Source organism: Biomphalaria glabrata, chromosome 7, assembly GCF_947242115.1.
Source record: "Biomphalaria glabrata chromosome 7, xgBioGlab47.1, whole genome shotgun sequence".
Taxonomy (NCBI): Eukaryota; Metazoa; Mollusca; class Gastropoda; family Planorbidae; genus Biomphalaria; species Biomphalaria glabrata.
In genome coordinates, this window is record NC_074717.1 from 43,380,869 (window position 1) to 43,393,605 (window position 12,737).

General features: G+C 36.6%; 1 protein-coding gene across 1 annotated transcript in view; it reads left to right on the forward strand.

Moving 5' to 3' along the window:
* The first annotated feature begins 1,194 nt into the window (after window positions 1-1,194).
* Window positions 1,195-12,737, forward strand: part of LOC106069685 (short transient receptor potential channel 7-like) — a 51,588-nt gene continuing 40,045 nt past the window's right edge. The window contains exon 1 of the mRNA XM_056034856.1: window positions 1,195-1,526. The gene's annotated coding sequence lies outside the window, so the exon portion shown is untranslated. The remainder of the gene's footprint in view (window positions 1,527-12,737) is intronic.

The window sequence follows — 12,737 nt, forward strand, 5'->3', positions numbered from 1 at the left end:
ACAGACAAAACGCACAAAAATAAGCTTCTTTTATTCGGATGGGGGCACTAAACAAAAAATAAATAAAATCTGATTTTTAAAAAAAGTTTAAGGAATTGGTTTAGCACCTGATCATGTTGCGGCGTTACGCTACTGCATGAAAATCGCTGCATAAAAAGTCCATTTAAAAAAATGTGCGTGATATTTACATACAAAGTGCATTATTAGCCTTTATAAACAAACAGAAATGTTTTCTTTTAATTTTAGCAGCTAGTTGACCAGAAAAAACGTCTTTAACTATTATTTGTATTTGTTGTAAACATTTTCTGTACATTTTAAAAATATATTTGACTTAGTGATACTGAAAATACACAAAAATTGTCCATCTTTGTTAGCATATTGTAACATTGCCTCCCTTACATTTACGTAATTGTTTTAGAATTGGTGTATTTTTATGAAAAAATCGCTTGCATAATTAATTTTATAAATTAAACGGTTTGCTTTTAGAAAACCAAAAGTAGCCGTTGCACCTAAACTTTTCAAGCCGGATTTAATGATGAAATAATATTTTTCATATCTCTTCTAGTTTTCGAGATCTGAGTGTGACAGACGGACAGACGGACAGACGGACAGACGGACATTTTGCACAAACCTAATAGCGGCTTTTTCCCCTTACGGGGGCCGCTAAAAAAGAGAGAGAGTGAAAATGTTCGAAACTTTGATTTGATCTCAAATATAGTAGAGCACTATGAATCTTGTTTACTGAAGTAATTCAGTCTCTAATAGGGAAATTGCGAAATATGAATTTCAGTTATTTGTCGACTTAGAATTTGGATATCGACACAGGCAGGTTTAAAATAAATGGCGTAATTTTATTTTTTCCGTTTCTTTTCCTTTTTTTTTTAAATTTCATTTAGGGCCACCAAATTCACATGGCCTAGGGCCTCCAGTTAACCCTGTCTGTATGAATTGTTAATGATAGTCTATGTTTTTATTTAGATATCGAAATTATTGGTTTAAATTTTGTATTATAGTCAATCACGACTTATGCATATTAATTTTCAACAAATTAGCACTGTGTACACGAATAAATGCTTGGTCACGGTTCATTTAAATATTCATCGCGAACTTCATGAGCTCGGGTTCTGTCCGGTTCAAGCTAATACGAAATTCTGTTTTCGACCTAAACTGGAACATTTCCCTCTCTGATTTGCCTCCCTTTTTTTTTCGCTGGGTCGTCTGCTGATAAAACGAGAGGATACAATTTGTGTGACTATATAGTTCAGTGCTCATTTGGGATTTCTCCACTTAGATCTACGCTGTGATGTCGGTGTCATTTTTGGCTTAAAAATTATTCGCAAACATTTCAACCTTTCCTGGAGAAATAACATATTACGTACATACATATAACACAAGTAATTACTTCAGTGAGGCCAACGATATGTCGGAGATGTTTAGGTAGATTTTATTGTTTATAAATAGAACCATGTGGTGTTATTCTAGAACCCAGAAATGTAAATGAACGGACACCAAGTGATCTAAACTGGGTAAGTTGATTCAAAACATTTCTCACATGAAATCTTCTATACACACTTCCCCGTACCTTCCATGTTCCTTTGTTTATCGCAAGAAATCTATTTTAAAATCTATTTTTAAAAGACTAGCAAAATATGACAATTACATTAAAAACCTCGCTTCCAATGATCGACCATCATTTATTTTGAATCAATCATGTAAATGATTTTAATGACTCAATATACTCAAAAAGTAATCAAATACAAGCCTTATAGGTTTGCTGTTCAAAAAGGATAAACTTTTGGTTTATCAGCGGACCGTACCTTTTTTGGATGCGATCTGAGAGCACTATTAGAATTTGTCAACTCAGTGTATGTATATTGCCATGTTATTGGTAATTTTGGTTGACTTTTCGGATGAAACTTATATAGAACAACTTTCATGCCCTATAGCATGTTCAGTTAGCTGGAGCCTCCATAATGGAAGACCGACGTGTTTTGCTACTGAGCTATTGAAGTACTTATAAAATAGAAGGTTTTAGTAGTCTATTATTACTTAAAACATTTTAGCTGGTTTGTCGGGGTGCGACTGCGCGTGTTTATTGTAACGAGTCGCCCGTATACAACAAAATTAATTAATTACGACTAAAATAATAAACTAATTGGTTAATTTTATTTCATTGATTCATCGACAATGAATGATTGTTCAAAGTTTCAACTTGATCCGAGACTAGGAAGTGAGAGAACTAACGTGTTAATGATTTGGACCAGACAGAAGGAGTGATTTGATATATACACAATAAAAAAAGAAAAAAAAGTAATCTTATTGTATCTATTCTGTCCAAAACATACAATGTAACATTTTTTGTCCTATTCATTTCAATTGTTTGTTTAGCTTCTTCGAGCCGCCCGTTCCAGAATAGACTGGGAAAGTTGTAGTAAGTAAGGGCTACTGTTCTTTAGGAAAGGTGTGTGGCCGGGTGCCTGGAAATCGGATAGAAAGAAATGACAGGTGAACCTTAGAGCTAGACTCTCTATGCAACGTAGTGGCAGGACTAGACCTTGTATGTGACGAAGTGGCAGAACTAGACCTTGTGTGCTACGTAGTGGAAGAACTAGACCTTGTGTGTGACGTAGTAGAAGAACTGGACCTTGTGTGTGACGTAGTGGCAGAATTAGACCTTGTGTGCTAGGTAGTGGCAGAACTAGACATTGTGTGCAACGTACTGGAGGAACTGAACCTTGTGTGTAATGTAGTGGCAGAACTAGACATTGTGTGCTACGTAGTGGAGAAACTAGACCTTGAGTGCGACGTAGTGGAAGAACTGGACCTTGTGTGTGACGGAAATGAACCCGAGACCTGACAGTCGTTGTTAAGTGTTTGTTGTGATGCATCTTTTCTTCATTCTAATTCAACATCCGCCATCTGGCATTGCTCCTTAGCTGAGTTACATCTCTTAGAGTTACAACATGGAAGTATTCGTGTAACATTCTTAATCTTAACAATTCTCGTGGAGGCGCGGTGGCTGAGCGGTAAAGCGTTTTGATTCCAGGGTCCCGGGTTCGAATCCTCGTGAGGAATGGGATTTGTAATTTCGGAATCTTTGGTTGCCTCTAAGTTAAGTCAGCTTAAATGGGTACCTGACAATAGTTGGGGAAAAGTTGAGGCGGTAGGTCGTTGTGCTGGCCACATGACACCCTCGTTAACCGTGGGCCACAGAAACAGATGGCCTTTACATAATCTGCCCATAGATCGCAAGGTCTGAAAGGGAAACTTTGCTGTACTTAACCGTTGTCCTATTATTTTTCCCACAATGTTTCGCATATCTTGTCCAGAACATTTTAAACTTCCCACGAGTCACCAATTCTTTTTTTTCCCCCACGATTTGATTCATGATCAATTCTATTTAATGGTTTCGTTATTTTCCATTCCCATAAGAGTTCCAAGATTCTCCGACAATCCGACAAGATCTGAATGCCTTGTTATGTCTGTAAAGTAACTTTCCTGACAAGGCCATGTCTGCTCTGCTCTGCTGACTTCATGTGATACTCAATGGGAAGGAGATCGATGCGCTAATGATTTCATGCTCTTCCATTAGACATAATGTAACCCCATTGACTTTATCGAGCCTTGTAGAGAGGACAACATATGCTCTGTTTGCTTATCTTAATCTTTTTTTTTTTTTGTCGTTTCAAAATATACACAGAATTAACTCGTAAAGCCACTCAATAAAACCAAGCTTATCTTGCCTTCAATTACACATTCATACAAATATAAACCCAAAAAATAGTCCTGCTAAAAAACCCAGCATTTTTTTTTTATCTTGCTGTATGTTTATGTAAAAATCTTTATTCTCTAACAATCAATGTCTATCAAAGAAATTCACAGGTAGGCTTATCTTTGGTATATATGACTCCTTCTTTCTTGTAAGTCAATGGATGCACTCAGACGAGTCACTGGTTTTGGTTTCCTCTTCAGACGGGGCAGAATCTGGTGTGATTAATCAAGCCAATTCTGGTTTGGCAGAGCTTGCCACAGCTCGTGCATTTTACAATTAATAAAATGAATGGATTTCGTTAAGATGTGAGTTAATAAGACGTTTGCACGGAAAGGAAACATTGCTTTTCCTGGCTGATTTAAGGACCATGTTTCGTGCTTGAGTATATCTTGAAAACAAACTACTGTAAGCTTATCTAATAGGAAGAGCTCCACATTTACAGCTTTATCTCTCAATAAAATAGATCTTTTTCCCTTTTTCGATATATAACAAAATGAATAATTACCAATAATTAATTAAGTAATCGGTTAATTTTTTAACTGATTCGTGTTTGGTTAGGTACAATACATAATTGTGTAAAGTTTCCATTTGATCCGAGAATGGGTGTGGGAGAAATAACGTGTTCAAAATTTGTACCAGACCGACAGAGTGAGTTAATATAAGCTTTGTAAGAAGTTTTTATGCTCATTCGGTTGATACCTGTTGGTCATAGTGCTCGCCATCTTGCCTCTAACAGTAAAAGGGGGAAAGGACCCGGGAAGGGAGAAACACTACAATGAAACATTCCCCTTTCTCTTGCAACGCCTCTGTCTCAGTCAGAGTTTGACAGGTTGCTGTGTTTAAACAATGCACTATGGCTGCTTGACAGATTGATGTGTTTAGACACTGCACTATGGCTTTCAAGAGTAACTACGAAACTAAGTTGCATTGCGTGATGGGTCGAGTCAGGGAAGACACTATCTGATCGATTTCTGTCAATTGAACGGTCTCAAAGATCTTTGACCTGTTTTGTTACACTAAATAGCTCGTTCGATTGTTAATTATAGCATTTGGCTGCAGGCTGGCATCAAAGTCCACAATGATTGGTTGTAACTATAAATATCGTCAACTGAGATTGTAAGAAAACACACGGGTCTAGACGACAGGCCTACTAATATAGAAACTCTATCTAGACTGGACATGCCTATATAGAAACTCTATCTAGACTGGACATGCCTACTAATATAGAAACTCTATCTAGACTGGACATGCCTACTAATATAGAAACTCTATCTAGACTGGACATGCCTACTAATATAGAAACTCTATCTAGACTGGACATGCCTATATAGAAACTCTATCTAGACTGGACATGCCTACTAATATAGAAACTCTATCTAGACTGGACATGCCTACTAATATAAAAATAATATAAAACTCTTTCTAGACTGTACATGCCTACTAAATACTAATATAGAAACTCTTATCTAGACTGGACATGCCTATTTAGAAACTCTCTCTAGACTTGACATGCCTACTAATATAGAAACTCGATCTAGACTGGACATGCCTATTTATATAGAAACTCGATCTAGACTGGACATACCTACTAATATAAAAATAATATAAAACTCTTTCTAGACTGTACATGCCTACTAAATACTAATATAGAAACTCTTATCTAGACTGGACATGCCTATTTAGAAACTCTATCTAGACTGGACATGCCTATTTAGAAACTCTATCTAGACTGGACATGCCTACTAATATAGAAACTCGATCTAGACTGGACATGCCTACTTATATAGAAACTCGATCAAGACTGGACATACCTACTAATATAAAAATAATATAAAACTCTTTCTAGACTGTACATGCCTACTAAATACTAATATAGAAACTCTTATCTAGACTGGACATGCCTATTTAGAAACTCTATCTAGACTGGACATGCCTATTTAGAAACTCTATCTAGACTGGACATGCCTACTAATATAGAAACTCGATCTAGACTGGACATGCCTACTTATATAGAAACTCGATCTAGACTGGACATACCTACTAATATAAAAATAATATAGAAACTCTATCTAGACTGGACATGCCTACTTATATAGAAACTCGATCTAGACTGGACATACCTACTAATATAAAAATAATATAGAAACTCTATCTAGACTGGACATGCCTACTAATATAAAAATAATATAGAAACTACATCTAGACTGGAAGTCAAATAGATTAATTGATTAAGTGATTATGTTGTTTCTTGGTCATTGTGATAGTTACATGACACCCTTGTTAACCGTGGGCCATAGAAACATGTGACCTTTACATCATCTGCCCTATAGATCGCAAGGTCTGAAAGGGGAACTTTACTTAATCATTGTCCAATTTTTTTTTCTACAATGTTCATCTCTATCTTGTCCAGAACATTCTAAACTGTTCTTCCTACGAGTCAGCAATACTTTTGTAAGGTCTGAAAGGGGAACTATGTCTCAAAAGGAATAAAAGTTTTTCAAAGTTCATTTTATTTTTATTTTATTTTAAGGGTTATCAAAACTTTTGATGTTGTTGTTTTGGCTGAGACTATTGCTGCGATAGATCACGTGGTATTTAGTTTCGCCCACAAGAAACAACATAATCACTTAATCTATTTGACTTCTAGCACCAACGAATTAAGTCAAGCTGAAGCATTCTCGAGAAATAAGAAAAATTGAATCAAGCTATAAATAGTTTTGTATCTTTAATTGTTCACTTAGAATATTGATCGAATGCCTTATTATATTTATGAGATGTTGACGCATGGTGCAGTCTTATAGTACATTATAATCACTTGCGCATCTGACCAAAGATGGTAAAGAATAAGCCAGAGTTCTTGAAACTCTATTTAGAAGGTGTTATGAAGTGTGTGTGTGTGTTTCTATGGTGACGATGAGAAAAGTTTGCGATTGGTTGGTGCCTATGCAGTGTGAATGATGCAAGGTAAACGGCAATGTCGTAAGCTGTCTTGGGTAGGCCACAGACGACTCCATGATGCCAGAGTGTAAAGACGTGTTTTTATTGTGATTTAGATCTGTTTAAAATATAAGTTTATATTTCATTTCAACTTCAATTTGTCTATATTGTAAAAAAAAAAAAGTTATATTTAGTTTGGTCACAAAGACGTTATTCACGTTATTTAAAGTTTTATAAGTTAAAATATAATACACCTACACAGGGGCGGACTGGCTATATGGGCATTCGGGCAAATGCTCGGTGGGCCGGTACCCAAATGGGTCGGTAGGACCATAGTAATCATCTTTTTTGAAATCACGTCTGTATTTTATAAGATAAGGTCCGCATGGATGTCAGTAAAGCGCGTATTAAATTGTTAAAGCTTTTATTATAGTATTCTCTTACAAAGGGGTCCCTCTGAGCGACGTATATTTATGGCCTATATTCACTGTATCACAGCTATCAATACATTATCAAACTTAACATAATGATTTTGAGGACAGATAGACCTAGAATTGGGTGTCCATCATATAATATACAATTTATGGGCCGGATGAAATAGAAATGCCCTGGCCGATTATGACACCCAGTCAGCCCCCTGCACCTACAGCGGTTTAGTAGTCTACCAGCAGTTTGGTGCTACAAGTCAACGACCGTTAACCACAGAAGGAAAGAACGAAATAGGTTTATCTTTAAAGATTATACAATGAGATGTAATTGCTACATTTGGTGCACCATTATACGATGAGATGTAGTTCCTACATTTGGTGCACCATTATACGATGAGATGTACTTGCTACATTTGGTGCACCATTATAAAATGAGACGTACTTGCTACATTTGGCGCACCATTATACGATGAGATGTACTTGCTACATTTGGTGCACCATTATACGATGAGATGTACTTGCTACATTTGGCGCACCATTATACGATGAGATGTACTTGCTACATTTGGTGCACCATTATACGATGAGATGTACTTGCTACATTTGGTGCACCATTATACGATGAGATGTACTTGCTACATTTGGTGCACCATTATACGATGAGATGTACTTGCTACATTTGGCGCACCATTATACGATGAGATGTACTTGCTACATTTGGTGCACCATTATACGATGAGATGTACTTGCTACATTTGGTGCACCATTATAAAATGAGATGTACTTGCTACATTTGGCGCACCATTATACGATGAGATGTACTTGCTACATTTGGTACACCATTATACGATGAGATGTACTTGCTACATTTTGGTGCACCATTATACAATGAGATGTACTTGCTACATTTGGTGCACCATTATACAATGAGATGTACTTGCTACATTTGGCGCACCATTATACAATGAGATGTACTTGCTACGTTTGGTGCACCATTATACGATGAGATGTACTTGCTACATTTGGCGCACCATTATACGATGAGATGTAGTTGCTACATTTGGTGCACCATTATACGATGAGATGTACTTGCTACATTTGGCGCACCATTATACAATGAGATGTACTTGCTACATTTGGCGCACCATTATACGATGAGATGTACTTGCTACGTTTGGCGCACCATTATACAATGAGATGTACTTGCTACATTTGGCGCACCATTATACGATGAGATGTAGTTCCTACATTTGGTGCACCATTATACGATGAGATGTAGTTCCTACATTTGGTGCACCATTATACGATGAGATGTAGTTGCTACATTTGGCGCACCATTATACAATGAGATGTACTTGCTACGTTTGGTGCACCATTATACGATGAGATGTACTTGCTACGCAGGGGCGTAACTAGGGATTTGGGGGCCCGGGGGGATTGACCTGTTTGGGGGCCCCTTGCATTTTGACATTCGACATATGACATGAGATAATGTACGCAAAAATAAATAAGCCCCAAATCAAATTGGTTCAGTATATCATTAAACTTAACAAAAAGTAATCATCAAGACTCTTTTAATGAATAATACCGTTGTTTATTAGTTAAATAATGCACAAGTGACAAATCTAAATTGATATCGCTTCACGTCGTGCATTCTGTGCAGCAAAGACATCTATAACATCAACTACATCGATACTTTCTAGTATTTGTGACTTCACTGACATTAAAACCATGATAAGCCTTTCTTGCATCATTGTGCTCCTGAAATAGTTTTTGATGAACTTGAGCTTTGAGAAATGATCTCTCACATGACGTAATGGAAGTGGCCTTAGTTAGCGGTATTCGGAGGAGGTTGCAAAGTTTGAGCACACGCAATTCCCATATGAAGCCTGTTTCCTCAATATGTCTATTGGTAATTGTATTACTGGTTTGTTAATGAAAAGTGCTCGTGCATCAATGACATCATTGAAAAAGCGATTTTCCATTTATTTCATCATACAAACAGGAAAAGTAGCACAGTTTGTCATAAGCGTGTCTTCATCTAACAGGTGTCTTGGTTCAAGAAGAAACCTAAAGGTATTCATTTTCTTTCCAGCCTTTGGAATCTGCCCTTCATCTCCATATGAAATCTGTCCAGCACTTCTGTCGTATTACGTTTGAATTGCAATTCTATTGACAGTCCTACATTAGAACTCAACTTCCCATCAAGTCTTTTCTTTCTTCTGGTTGTTTTGATTACAGGGAATCCATAGTATTCACTACCTTCTTTTGCTTTTTCGATGGATTGGGTTTTTATCAGTTTGTCATCATTTTGCAGAAAGCATGAAAGGGTACTAATTTCTTTAGCAGCTTCCCGTATATGCAGTCCAGACTTTTGTAGCTTCTTCCGAATATATTAATTGGGCGCAGGAGCTTTGACCAGAATTCAAGATAGGCAAAAAAAATCTTAATTTTCCACTGCATGAAGAAGATTCTGTGCTAATATTATATGGTATTACGTCATTGTTGGTTGTTTATGTTTTATGCGAAAGCAAAAGGATTCAGAGCATACAAAAGTGGGAAAGATCCATATCTCGTTATGCTCGAGTATAGAAATACTCCGATAAGTAGACTGCTGTATTCACCATCACAACTGCTGACGAGTAGAAGACTCAGGGAATGATTTCAACTGATCACAAACTATTGAAACCATCGGTAGCTGAAAATGCAGAGACATTACTCTACGAATGACAGATGAAAAACAAAGTGAAATACGATGCAAAAGCAAGACTACCTAAAGATTATTCTGTCGGAGGAGAGTTCGTCTAGGACAAACATGGCAGAAAGCAGTTGTCATAAAAAAAAACATTCAGCACCCAGATCTTACATCGTAAAGACAAACGGTGGAAAAACATACAGAAGAAATCAACGCTTTTTTAATAAGAGTTTCGATGAAGACATTTCTGGGTACTATGATACCGATGGAGACAATGAACTGCAAACTGTTGGAACAAACGAAAAAGACAGTTATAGACCAACGTCTAGAGAACTTGTTGTGTCAGTCAAGACAACCAGAAATGGACGAATTGTTAAAGTTCCTAGTAGACAGGGCCGGCCTTAGGCCACTGAAGCCTATGCGGTCGCAGTGGGCGCCGCGCTTTCATAGGCCCCGCGCTAATTCCAAGTGTACATTATTAAATTAAACCATTATAACGTATAAAAAATAACAGGGTTTTCGCGACCTCCTGATTTTCCAGGGCCTCCGGGAAATCTCATGAAAAGGCAAAATATACGATAAAGTCCTCAACTTTTTTTGAATTTATTCAAGTCTCCTAAAGAATAGACGAAATTGACATTTTGGGGTGCCAATAAATAAAAAGTGGCATTGCGAGCTTTCATTTGATAAAAAATTTATTGCAAAGACGAAAGTAGGCCTATTTTCTAATTCAAAAAAAAAATTATTTTGACATTATGCTTATCCCTACCCAGACTAGGCCTCGCTCGATCCGTTTCGCATAGGGCCCCGAAAATGCTAGGGCCGGCCCTGCTAGTAGATATTACTCTTAAGAACTTTAAAATGAAGGGTGTGATAATAACTTCAAAAGGAAGGATGTGCTAATAGTATATGATATTACGTCGTTATTTTTTGTTTATAATTTGTGCGAAATCAAAAGGATTAGATGTAAACAAAAAGAGAATTTCCATTGGAATGAGGAAAGATGAATAAAGGGGTAACTCGAGTGTGAAGTTTAATTCTGAAATTATAGACGCCACACCCAAATAATGGACTATTCTAGCATTATTAAGAATAACTTTTAGATCTGTTATACTGGATTCTGTAAATTTTGCTTCAAGGTTAATTAGTGTAGCCATATAATACTCGCCATTTAGATCTATTATTAGTAAAGGTAACAAGATACCTGGAATTCGCTGTATATCATGCAGTTTTATTCGTGGCAACAAAGTTTAAAATGTAAGACTAATTTTTTTTTTAATTTGATCTCTGTGGGAAAAAAATATTTTTAAAATGTCAACAAAGTCAACTTACTGATAGACCTAGATCTAGGTTTAGTCTATGTGATAAATTTAATCCATAAATGTTGAAAAAAAAGACACCCGTTGACACTATTTGTCAATCAAACATATTAATTTATGTATTTACAAATAAATTTCGGACACCCATTTGGGGGCCCCCCCTAGGTGGGGGCCCGGGGGGATTTTAAAATTCTCCCCCCCCATCCCCCCCCCCCCTTAGTTACGCCACTGTTGCTACGTTTGGCGCACCATTATACAATGAGATGTACTTGCTACATTTGGTGCACCATTATACGATGAGATGTACTTGCTACATTTGGTGCATTTAGTATATTCCTCCGTGTAATGAATGGCTGCCTGTTCGTGTGGTATATGCGCTGGACTGTCTTACGGTCGTCTAGATCAGTGTTTCCCAAACTTTTGACCTATGCGTACCCCTTCTAGAATTTTCGTAACGCTGATTAGCCTCCCCCCTCCCCTATTAAAAAAAAAAGTTTTTTTTAATAACAATATAAATTTATTTTATATTTGTTTTGTAGGCCTACATACAATAAATAATAATGCCTCTATCACAATTAAGTATTCAATTAGTGAGTTTATTTTTTGCATGCTTCAGAGACACACCAAATACATTTTTAAAAAAATGGAAACAGTTTTTGCATTGTGGGCGTGTCGACGGAAATTGTAACATCCCTATCTATTTCCAGATCTTTTTAGAACTTTGTCTTAAAATGTATAATAGCGCCGTATCTGAGTTTGTAAAAACTTAAATTAAATAATAAAAGATTTAAAACTTATGATATTTTATTCTAATTTCTAAATTAAATGGGTATTTTAAAAAAATCAGAAGAGTTAACAATGTGTAACGCGTACCCACTTCAAACTCTTCCCTTACCCCTGGGGGTACGCTCACCCTACTTTGGGAAACACTGGTCTAGATAATCCTAGGTTCATACCCTGCTCACTGTCATCCCCCGTCGTTAGCGGGGAGTTCGGACTAGGAAGTAGATTATCTCCACCTCTGAAGGAGCACCCACAACCTGTTAAACATTGTGCAACAAAGAAACCCTATCAGCTACGCCACTGCATTAAACCCGTCCTATTGTTGATTTTTTTGCAGTTTTTTTTTAGTCTGATGCTCGACCAAGTAAAAAATCAATATTATCAACAGCCTAAAAATAGATTTAATAGCTGTATCTGTAGAAGGTAAACTCTTCGTAGTTCGTCGACAAAGTACACTTCATCTTTCACACGAGTTAATTGTGCCACTGTGAACACAAAACGTATTAAGATTAACTTATAGAGCAACCCTTTTACAGACATGAAATCTTTTTTAACAATAGTCAATAGTGGCTCTGACTTCAGAAAACGCACACGATACTTCGATCATAAACATAATATTATATCTAGACTGGAAATCGGAAACAAATTTTTATCCGCAATTGATCGATTCACAGACCTATATATATAGATTTTTTGGTGCGTAACTCTTTTTCAAGGTGTAAGGAAGTCGTCCCATACGGTCCCAAATCTAGGAAAATCAATCTTTTCTGTCTTAGAAAAGTAATGATCTTTAGTTTTCAAAG